Genomic DNA, 9603 nt, shown 5'->3' on the forward strand with positions numbered 1-9603 from the left:
TTTTATCATTAATATTATCATCTCGTACAGTTTTTAAAATCATCCGTCATCGCCATTATAATACAATACAATTAAATACAATAAGTTACAATACAATGTATTGCAATACAATATATTACAATGCAATACAATATATTACAATACAATGTATTACAATACAATACAATATATTAAAATGCAATACAATGCAATATATTTCAATACAATGTATTACAATACAATACAATATATTACAATGCAAACCGGTACAATACAATGCAATATAATATTTTATTTAACCTTGACAAAATCACTCATTACAATTTCATATAAATGCCATCATTATCACAGAAAATATTTATGTTACCAATACCATTTAATTCATTTCATGGTAAACTTTTTGTAACTTGTGTAGTTTTGCAAACATGTTTCAAATTTCAAAAATTTATATTCAGGTTCAAACACCATTGTTATAAGATTCTATATCCAATTTACATGCTATTGGCTATATTTTTGGAATTTTCCAAAAGTTAATTATTATCTGACTCATATTACGCTGAGCCGCATCTCATTTTCCAAACATTTACACACTAGAGAATTTTTTTAAATAAAAAAATTATCTTAGCTGGCTTTGAAATTTAATTTAAGATATGCAGGTGATTTCAACGTTCCATCTGATGTCGAAATGTTTTTCACGCATGTATACACGCGCATTTGGCCGGGCGCAAACGCTGATGTATTGTACATGTACACGCAAAATAAATAAACACATACATACGTACGTATATACAATATGTGAGTGCGTGTGTGTCTGTGGTGTGTGTGTGTGTAAGTGTAATCTGGACGCATTCTGCTCACAAAGAAGGCACCTTTGAATATTAAAATTAGTAAAATGACGGTTTAAAAATAAACTACCTCAAAAGATTATTGTCGCTGATTTACTTGATCAGATAATAAAAACATCTCAAATGAATTTGTGCATTTTACCATTTTGTAAACATTAAGCAACAAAGATATCTGGACAATGGACAATGCTCACATCTACCGACCAAACGAAATTTTATTTTACTTTTCATTAAATTTCATTTCAATTCAAAAAACATTCCACTCCAAAAAAATCTTTAAGCATCTTTCCCTCCGTACTGGAGCATTTCGAATTTGCACCACTCAGACAAGCGAACGCGAACAGCGAGCGAGGACAATCATCATTTGTTTCCATCAGTGCATCATTCTTGCTTGCTTGCAGTGTTTTCATTTGTTAACTACCTTTGTTTGAGTAAGTCTTTGATTTTTCTGTTTTTGCAACTTTTGCATTTAAAACATTTTCGAACTGTTTTGTTGTTTCTCTCGGCTTATTTAACTTTTGTACCTATGAAAATGTTAAATAATAGAATGATGAGATGAATTACTTTCTGTCATTCACATTTTTGTTCATTATTAATAACTTAGCATAAAAATATTTTTTTCAAAATATCAGTAAAAAAGTTTGCTACGATTTTTGTGAACGTTAATGTAAGCTTGCAACTTTGTTTTCGTTGCTTATTTAATTAACTTATCAAATTTTAATACAATGATGAAGTTTAAATTGCTATGTTACTCAAAGCTCTTACTTTTAAATATTCATAAAGACATATAAAATATTCATAAAAATATTGTGAGAATATTTGTACTATAAGTTTCGAAAGTATTTTGATTTTTTGCAAAATCTTTTTCATTTGGTCATACATACAAAATTCTAAGTCAATCGATAATAGTTTTATTTGTAATTATATTTACACTTTTCAAAATTCAATTAGTTACATTTGATTACACGTAGGAATTGAAATATGCCACTTGACCCGGAAACTGACCCGGAAACATTTGCTTCATCGTGTTTGTTTGATTTCTAAAGATCCATTCTAGGTGATTGCTGGTTTATAATGAATGGATGACCTCACAGCTTCTCATGCGTCCACTTTAGTTTATAAATAGAAAGAGCACGATAGTGCAATGCTAATATATAAAATGCCAGTATTTGTTATAGCTGAATAATTTTTATAGTTTTCTTTGTTCTTCATTATCTAACATTAACAAACGCAGGGCTGCTCGCTTACAAATATTTATTTACTTAGTTTCAAATGAAACTTCTGTCTAACAAAGCTTTCCAGAGTTTACATCAACATCTGTCTGTCTGTCTGCATGGCACGCGCCAGGCGTTTCAAATAGAGAGCATTGGGACAGTGGCGTATGATGACGTCACATACACGCACTCCTTCCTACTGAACTAACTTTTAAATTAAAATAAATAAAACTCTGCATTTCAAGATAATGGATGGTTTATATATTCATTTCTAGCTGGCTCCTATGTTTTTTTTATGTGTATCTCTTTTATGTGTATCTCACACAATGTAGGTGACGTGGCGTATTTAACAAACATTCACCGAGAAAATGTAGGACACGTAGATGGAAGTGGTGTTGATGTTGTTGCTGCTGCTGCTGCTGCTGCTTATTGTTTTTGCCAGGATGGGCGGTAGATAGCATAACTGAATGATCTTGTTATAAGGTGCGATGGATAGATAAGTGATATTGTTGTTGATAATAAAGGTGTAGATAAATAAGTGATTGTTGTTGTAACAAAAGATGTATGGGACTCAACTAATTGCATCAATGAGCCGGTCCAATAGTAACACTCTACAATAAATCAGTAGACCGACACATCTGTGCTAATTGTTTAATAATTGTGTAAACGCCACAGCTTATTTCGATGCGTTGTTAGCGTTAAATGTGGGTATTGTTTGATGGAGTGAATAATTTCGTTTTGTTTTAAAATAGAGTTGCTATTGTTGTTAAAGTTTTGTTGTTCGTGTATTAGTCTCACTTTTCTAGTTATAATTTTCAAATTATTTAATCACATTCTTCATCTTACGTCTAGTTCAATTTTTTACATGAAACATTTTCCTGATCGAATTTGACGACATCCATCCTTATAATCAGTCCTCTGTAATTTGATATGGATGCTGACAATGTTCAACCCCGTTGTCACCATGCTAATTAGTATTTGAAACTCTAATGAAGCATAATTTTTGGTCATCCACTATAACGTAAAATACAATAGTGTCAATACTGCCTTTATAATATAATAAACAACAATGTATTCTTTAACGATTTAGTAGATTTTCACAGATAAATAATTATTAATTAATTAATAATTTTACATAATTGTAGTTTCTCTGTAAGTCCAGCAGAAATATCAGTTATTTTTTATTTTTGTTTCATTTCGGCGTCATGTTTGCATCTTTTTTGTTTTATATCCGTTGTTATCTCGCATCATGTGCGTGCGTGTTGTTCAAGAGGCTCGCCTTCAAAGAATATTGAATATAAAGCGCTATTTTTTCCATTAGCAAGTTATTTCTGTATATTATGAACGGAACAAACATTAAAACCTTCACTGAGATGTGAAGATGTGATGTCTCTCATTTAACGTACCTAAGTTAAAGTTGTCAAAAATTAAATTGAAACAGTTGAAACTAATTTACAGATAAATGTAGTTAACTATTTGATTGAACTAAATAAATAAATTAATTTCATAAGTAAGTAAATATATAAAAAAAAGCGAGTAGATGGAACCGTCTAAAAAGTGTAGTGCTGATTTCTAATAGCAGTGGTCGAAATAAATGGTCGTCGTTATTTTTTTGCGATCTTCCTTCAAAAGGAAGATTCGAGTCAGTCATGCGGTCACAAAATTCAGTTGGCGGGTCACTAAATTCGATGAAGGATGGAGTAAGCAAAGAAGAAATTGATTGATTGAATGAATGAATGAAAAGAAGAAAATATTTATGATGTTTATGACTCCGCGATAACAACCTAAATAAAAACAAATTATCTTTTCTACAAAAAAAAAACTTGAAAATACTTGATAAGCAGATAAATCATCCAGTTCAAATTTATATCATATACATTTTTAATCTTCTCAAAAGCAATAAATAAACACTGAATCTTAAACCAAAATTTCCTATCAAACTCAACAAACATGTCGCTCACACTTGTACAATCAAACACTGTAAAACAATCAAAATAAATAATTTCTACAAAAATTATTAAATGAAGTTAAAACATCACTACTACCTACGTTTTGAAGTTTTTAGTAGTGTGTTAGTTCATTCTTCAGGCTCAAACTTAGCTTCAACACTACCTACCACACAAGTAGTAAAAAAAATAACATTTGCATTAAACAGTTTATAAAATAGTTACTTCAAAAATTTACGATGAGTTTTCTCTCGCGAAACACATCAGTAATGAAATTAAGGTCCAATCGTTGCAAAATTGTTTTTTCAGTACACAGGATTGCAAGGAAGTTTAGCCTTTATTCCGATATTGTTGAACGCAAATAATAATTTTTAGCGCACTTTAAACAACAAAAAGAGCGCTCGGCCGAACAGATTGTAGCAGTACTGCATCTGCATATCCGAAGTGCGTTGTCCACATTTGGATATACGCACTGCAACTCATTCACTTTTATCCATTTAAAAAAACAATTTGAGAGTTTTGAACTATATATTGGTTTAAGAAGGCCAAATAAGACTTTAAATGCAACTCTTCGGAATTTAAGGTGTCTAGATCATTGGGAAATAAGGCACCAACTATCTCATCTTCAGCATCAATTCTATCTTCATATTGATCTGCACTGATCGCCGACTGAAAAAGTTCATTGATTTTCTCGTGCTATCCAAATCCATTTTGTTTTAAACTCTTTGTCTTTTAGCAATTTTGAATATTGACTCCCACTTATTCTTTTTCTACCATCACTCCTTTTTGAAACTACAAATGTGTTTGTAATTTTTTTGAGTACCTATCGTACCTCTTTGGTTGAGTATTTGGTTGAATAAAGTAATTTTTGTTTTAACCGTGGTTTTTATATTATGTTTATCATATAAATTTATTTTAATTTTAACAGTATTTGTTTATATTATATTCTACACTGAAAAACTATAACAACAATTGATATGACGCTTAACTCCATCAAAAATTTTGCAAACTTTTTTCAGAGACTCTCATGCTTGAAGGCGATACATAAAATTGCTCATAAGATCCGCTAACAACTAAAATTCAAAAGAATACACACCAAATATCAAACAATAAGAACGAGTTATTATGTGCGCAACATTGGAATCACAAGAAATAAAAGAAAGCGTTAACTCGGCTGCTGAAATTGAACACTAGATGTCAGTAACAGAAATACCAATACAGCTTTCCGAGATCCGTGCTGTTCTCGTGTAAAAAATACTGCGCAACAATGTTAAATGGCGGCAGACTTGGAACGCAACAAATAAATTCCTGAAAACCCCGACATTTAAAATCAGTTACCAAAAATTTAAACTGAAGTCTAAAATATATGAAAATAATTTATCGTAGGTGGTAATTAAAAGTGATGATCGATGAAAATCTGAAAAAATTACTTGCTTAGCAGACGGAAGAAATTTTAAAATTATAGAATTAATAAATATTATAACATCAGCTAACAATATTTCATTAAAACAAATCCAATTTATTTTAAAATATTTATAGATTCAGTCTGAAAATTTAAAACATAACAAGAGCAACAACCAATTCCAACAGCAAAAATAAATATAACGTGAAAATTAACGTTGAAGATTTGCTGAATAGGTAATGAGGGATTGTCCTAAATATTGAGACGAATAAAATTTTACTGTACAAAATGTCCTCTTTATTGTCGAAAACAACAATATTTTTACTGTTTTTCACACTACTGTTAATATTTTTAATAATTCTTAAACTTTAGAAACGGATAACAATTAAAAGAAAAAATATAAATAAAAGTTATCTACGAATGACAGGCAATCACATACAAAAGTAACATCGGTACAGTGTTAGTAAGGAAAGTACTTGCAGTTCTATTAAAATGTGACACTCTTCTCCGAGAAGTTTTGTCCGCTTATTCAATCGGAAAAATTTTATGCATGGAGAAACAATTTTGGCTTATGAAATTAAAACAATTCGAAGAAAATAACCTTTCACGTTGGTCAAGCGTATCCTATAAGCAAACAAATAATGTTTTCAATAAATTTTTATTGAAAGCAACTGCCGACAACTAAACACATACAACGATATGTGATTATACGTGCTGCTGATAACAGCATAATTTAATGTGATGACCGATCAAGTAGCAACTACTTCTCTATATTTTAAGAGTTTGTTTCCTATCGCAAATCAAAGGTATAACTAAATTATGCCAAAGCATCAACTTGTTAATTCATTTATCACATTTTTTACACTTTTTATTGTTCAAATTAATTTCAGTTAAAAATTCATTCATTCGATTTTGCATATAATCAATGGTAATTTTCAATCTGACCAACGATTTAATTCATTATTATACTCTCATATAATAAAATTTAATTAATATTTATTGTTATTTATATGATTAACGCCGACATGTCGAATAGACAGGGACAAATGTATGAAGACCGTTAAACGAAAGAAGATATGCATGCAGGCAGACAGTACAGAGTAAATGATTGCGTGTTTTAGGCCTTCTCTAATGCTACAAGTCTGTTGAAACGATGCAAGCCATTCATTCAGTCGTATCCGCTCTTCTAAACATATTTATCATTTGATTATCAAGCATCTGTGCTTTCTGTCAAGGTGAATTTAGATTAATTTCAGCTCATAAAACTTGAAAAAATATGAAAAATTTATAATAATATACGGACAAAAACTTTACGATCAAATAGTTGAATACTGTATCTATCATCTCGAACAGTTTCATCATGCTGGTAATACTATCACACAAACAATGCAATGAAACATGCCTACGTACAGCACATTGTGTGTGCTGTGAGGTGACATGCATGCACGCACACTCCAGCGCACATGTTTGTTTGTAGTGTAGTCGGAGTGCATGAAATGAACGTGTGACATTGCGTGCACTCACGGCCGAACCATTTAAATTAATGCAGTCGGAACCCTAACTATGCACCAGTCATGTCGTAAAAATGATTAAGGCGAACGTAAATACATAACAAAAGGTTAAGTACAGTGCTTACAACTTTCACGAACTTGTTGTTACATTTGGGTTATTTCACATAACAACATTGATATATAAAGGTATTGAAGGCAAGCATTCTTAGATTCATGAGGTGCGTCCGATCCAACGTATGTCACAGCCGCAGTCAATTTTAATTTAATTAAATATATTACAACCCAAAATGATTGTTATTTTTTGTTATGCAGTTCTGAGAACAGAGTCTTTGCAATGAAATTTAGTGCAATAAATGCTCAACGTCCAAACCAAACGCAGACATATTTGTACGTGTGTGCTAGCTCCGCATCAAACTTACAAAAATTTTTATTTCATTAGATTAAAAGCAAGTAGAACCAACTAGCTAGTTAGCGCCAATGACGACGCAAGAGAGGCACTTCTATTGCTCTTCCTCAGTTAATTTGCCAAACGAAAAATTAATTTTTTCATCAACCAATCAATCAATAATAAACGTAATGAACAAAAAAAAACAATAAAAATATTAACGAGTTTCTATACAAAAGTTTATTTCAATCACAAAGAATAGAAAATGAAAAAGTTTAAACAAGTACATCAAATGTTAAATGATGGTTTAATCTTAAAGCTGATTTCCGAGGTTTCACGTATCGTAGTCCCCATCCCTAACTCCCTACCTATCAGACCATTTTATTGTAAAAAGTTCATAATTGCCAGTTTATTACTTTCTTAAAAACCAAAAGTTCAAAGATGTCTACAGTATTTAATCATATTCTCGCCATATTCTTTTCATATAAACTTTAGTGAAAGCAACAGCACTAAAGACGTTACACGACTATAAATTGTATACAGTGTTCGAATTGTGAAAAAAAAGTTGGGGGTGAAGTTTTGAATGTAAGCATTAAACATCAAAATTAAATGAGAGGTGGAGGGTCTTATTTTAGAGGTAGGGGGTAAAACTCCCCCAACCCCCCTATCAATTCGAACCCTGATTATATACCATAAAAAGGTTTTTAAGCATTCAATTCCATTTCGAGACGATCTCAGATATGTATAAACCAGTTTTTCATAATATATATTGGAGCCCCAAGCAGAGAAGATTTTTCTTAACTGCAACCACCCGCATCTGCAGAGTTCACGTCCGCAACTGCTTATTATCTGCACCCGCACCGCACTCGCGAAAAGACAATCTAAATCGGCCGTCGTAATCATAATGGCTAAATCAACATACCAAACAGATCATAATGGCTAAATCAACATATCAAACAGAAATTATTTATACATGCATATATACAAAGTAAATCAAGAAATACCAAAATTTATATAACCAAATTAAAAAAACTCGAAACCGGTCAACATTTAATAAATAAATAGACATTATTAAAAAAATTGTTCAAAAAAGTAAAATTTAAGGCGACGACGAAAAAAAAACACCCGCCAACAAAAACATTGAACATTGGTATGGTGGTGTGAAGCAAAAACAAACATATAACAAAAAAATAGTCAGAAGTCGTAAGAATAGTAGTCATTCACCTACCTACAATTAAATTACTCTCAGGGCCCTAGCTTACCAATAATGATTAATTCATCTCACCTTCCTACAAATATGTATTTCTAAGTTTTAGGAATTTTGCATATTTCAGGTATTGTATTTTAAATATTTTAACGTTTTAGTTTGCATTTTTTGAAAAATTAACTAATTAACCAAGGAACCTTGAATTATGAAATATGAAATTACTATTGTAAATTTTAATAAAAATATTGCAATTTCGTAAATAAGCTAACCTATGTTAAGCGGTAGGTTAGTCACTGCGGTTTCGAAACAAATAGCAATATTTTCATTTAAATTGATAAAATAATTTCAAATTACATAATTCGATTTAAGTACAATGTTTTAAACATATTGAGTCAAATTTATATTTAGTTTTAGTTGTTTGTTAAAACCCGTGCAACTTCGTATGCCCACCATGGCTTCAGTAAACCACCCCAAACAAAACAGAACAAAACAAAAAGCTATATTTTTATTTAAATTGACAACGATAATTTTAAATTAAATAATTCGATTTAATTATATCGTTTTAAAAATATATTTTAGTCAATAAATTTTTTGTATTAGTTGTTTGTTAAAACCCATGCAATTTCGTAAGTAAGCCAACTAACTATATTTATTCAAATCTGCTGAAGTAATTAGTAGAAGCTTGGCTATATCAACGTGGACCCCAGAGAGACTCAGCTATGGCCATTATGCAGACAAACGTAAAAACAAAATTTTTTAATCTGAAAATTTTAAAAAATGGAAAACTTAATTTTGCTGGCGGTTTTTTAAAAACGCACATGAATCCGCATTCGCGGCAAACCGCACAAATAAAATCCGCAAGCCTCAAAACCTGCAGAGTTTTGAGAATTTTTATCCGCGCAGGTTGCGTGCGGTAACCGCGGTTTGAAACCACATCGCGGTTATCAACTTGAGGCTCTAATAGATATGAATCGTACACATAGAATAATAATGAATCGGATTTTAAACAAACAAACATAACCGATAACAAATTATTTATTTTTGTTGTTATTATTATATAGTGATGATTCGATTCTATGTTAAAATATCAATTCCCTTTCGGTTTCGGTCATAG

Source organism: Helobdella robusta (genome assembly GCF_000326865.2).
Source record: "Helobdella robusta unplaced genomic scaffold HELROscaffold_4, whole genome shotgun sequence".
NCBI classification, from domain to species: Eukaryota; Metazoa; Annelida; class Clitellata; order Rhynchobdellida; family Glossiphoniidae; genus Helobdella; species Helobdella robusta.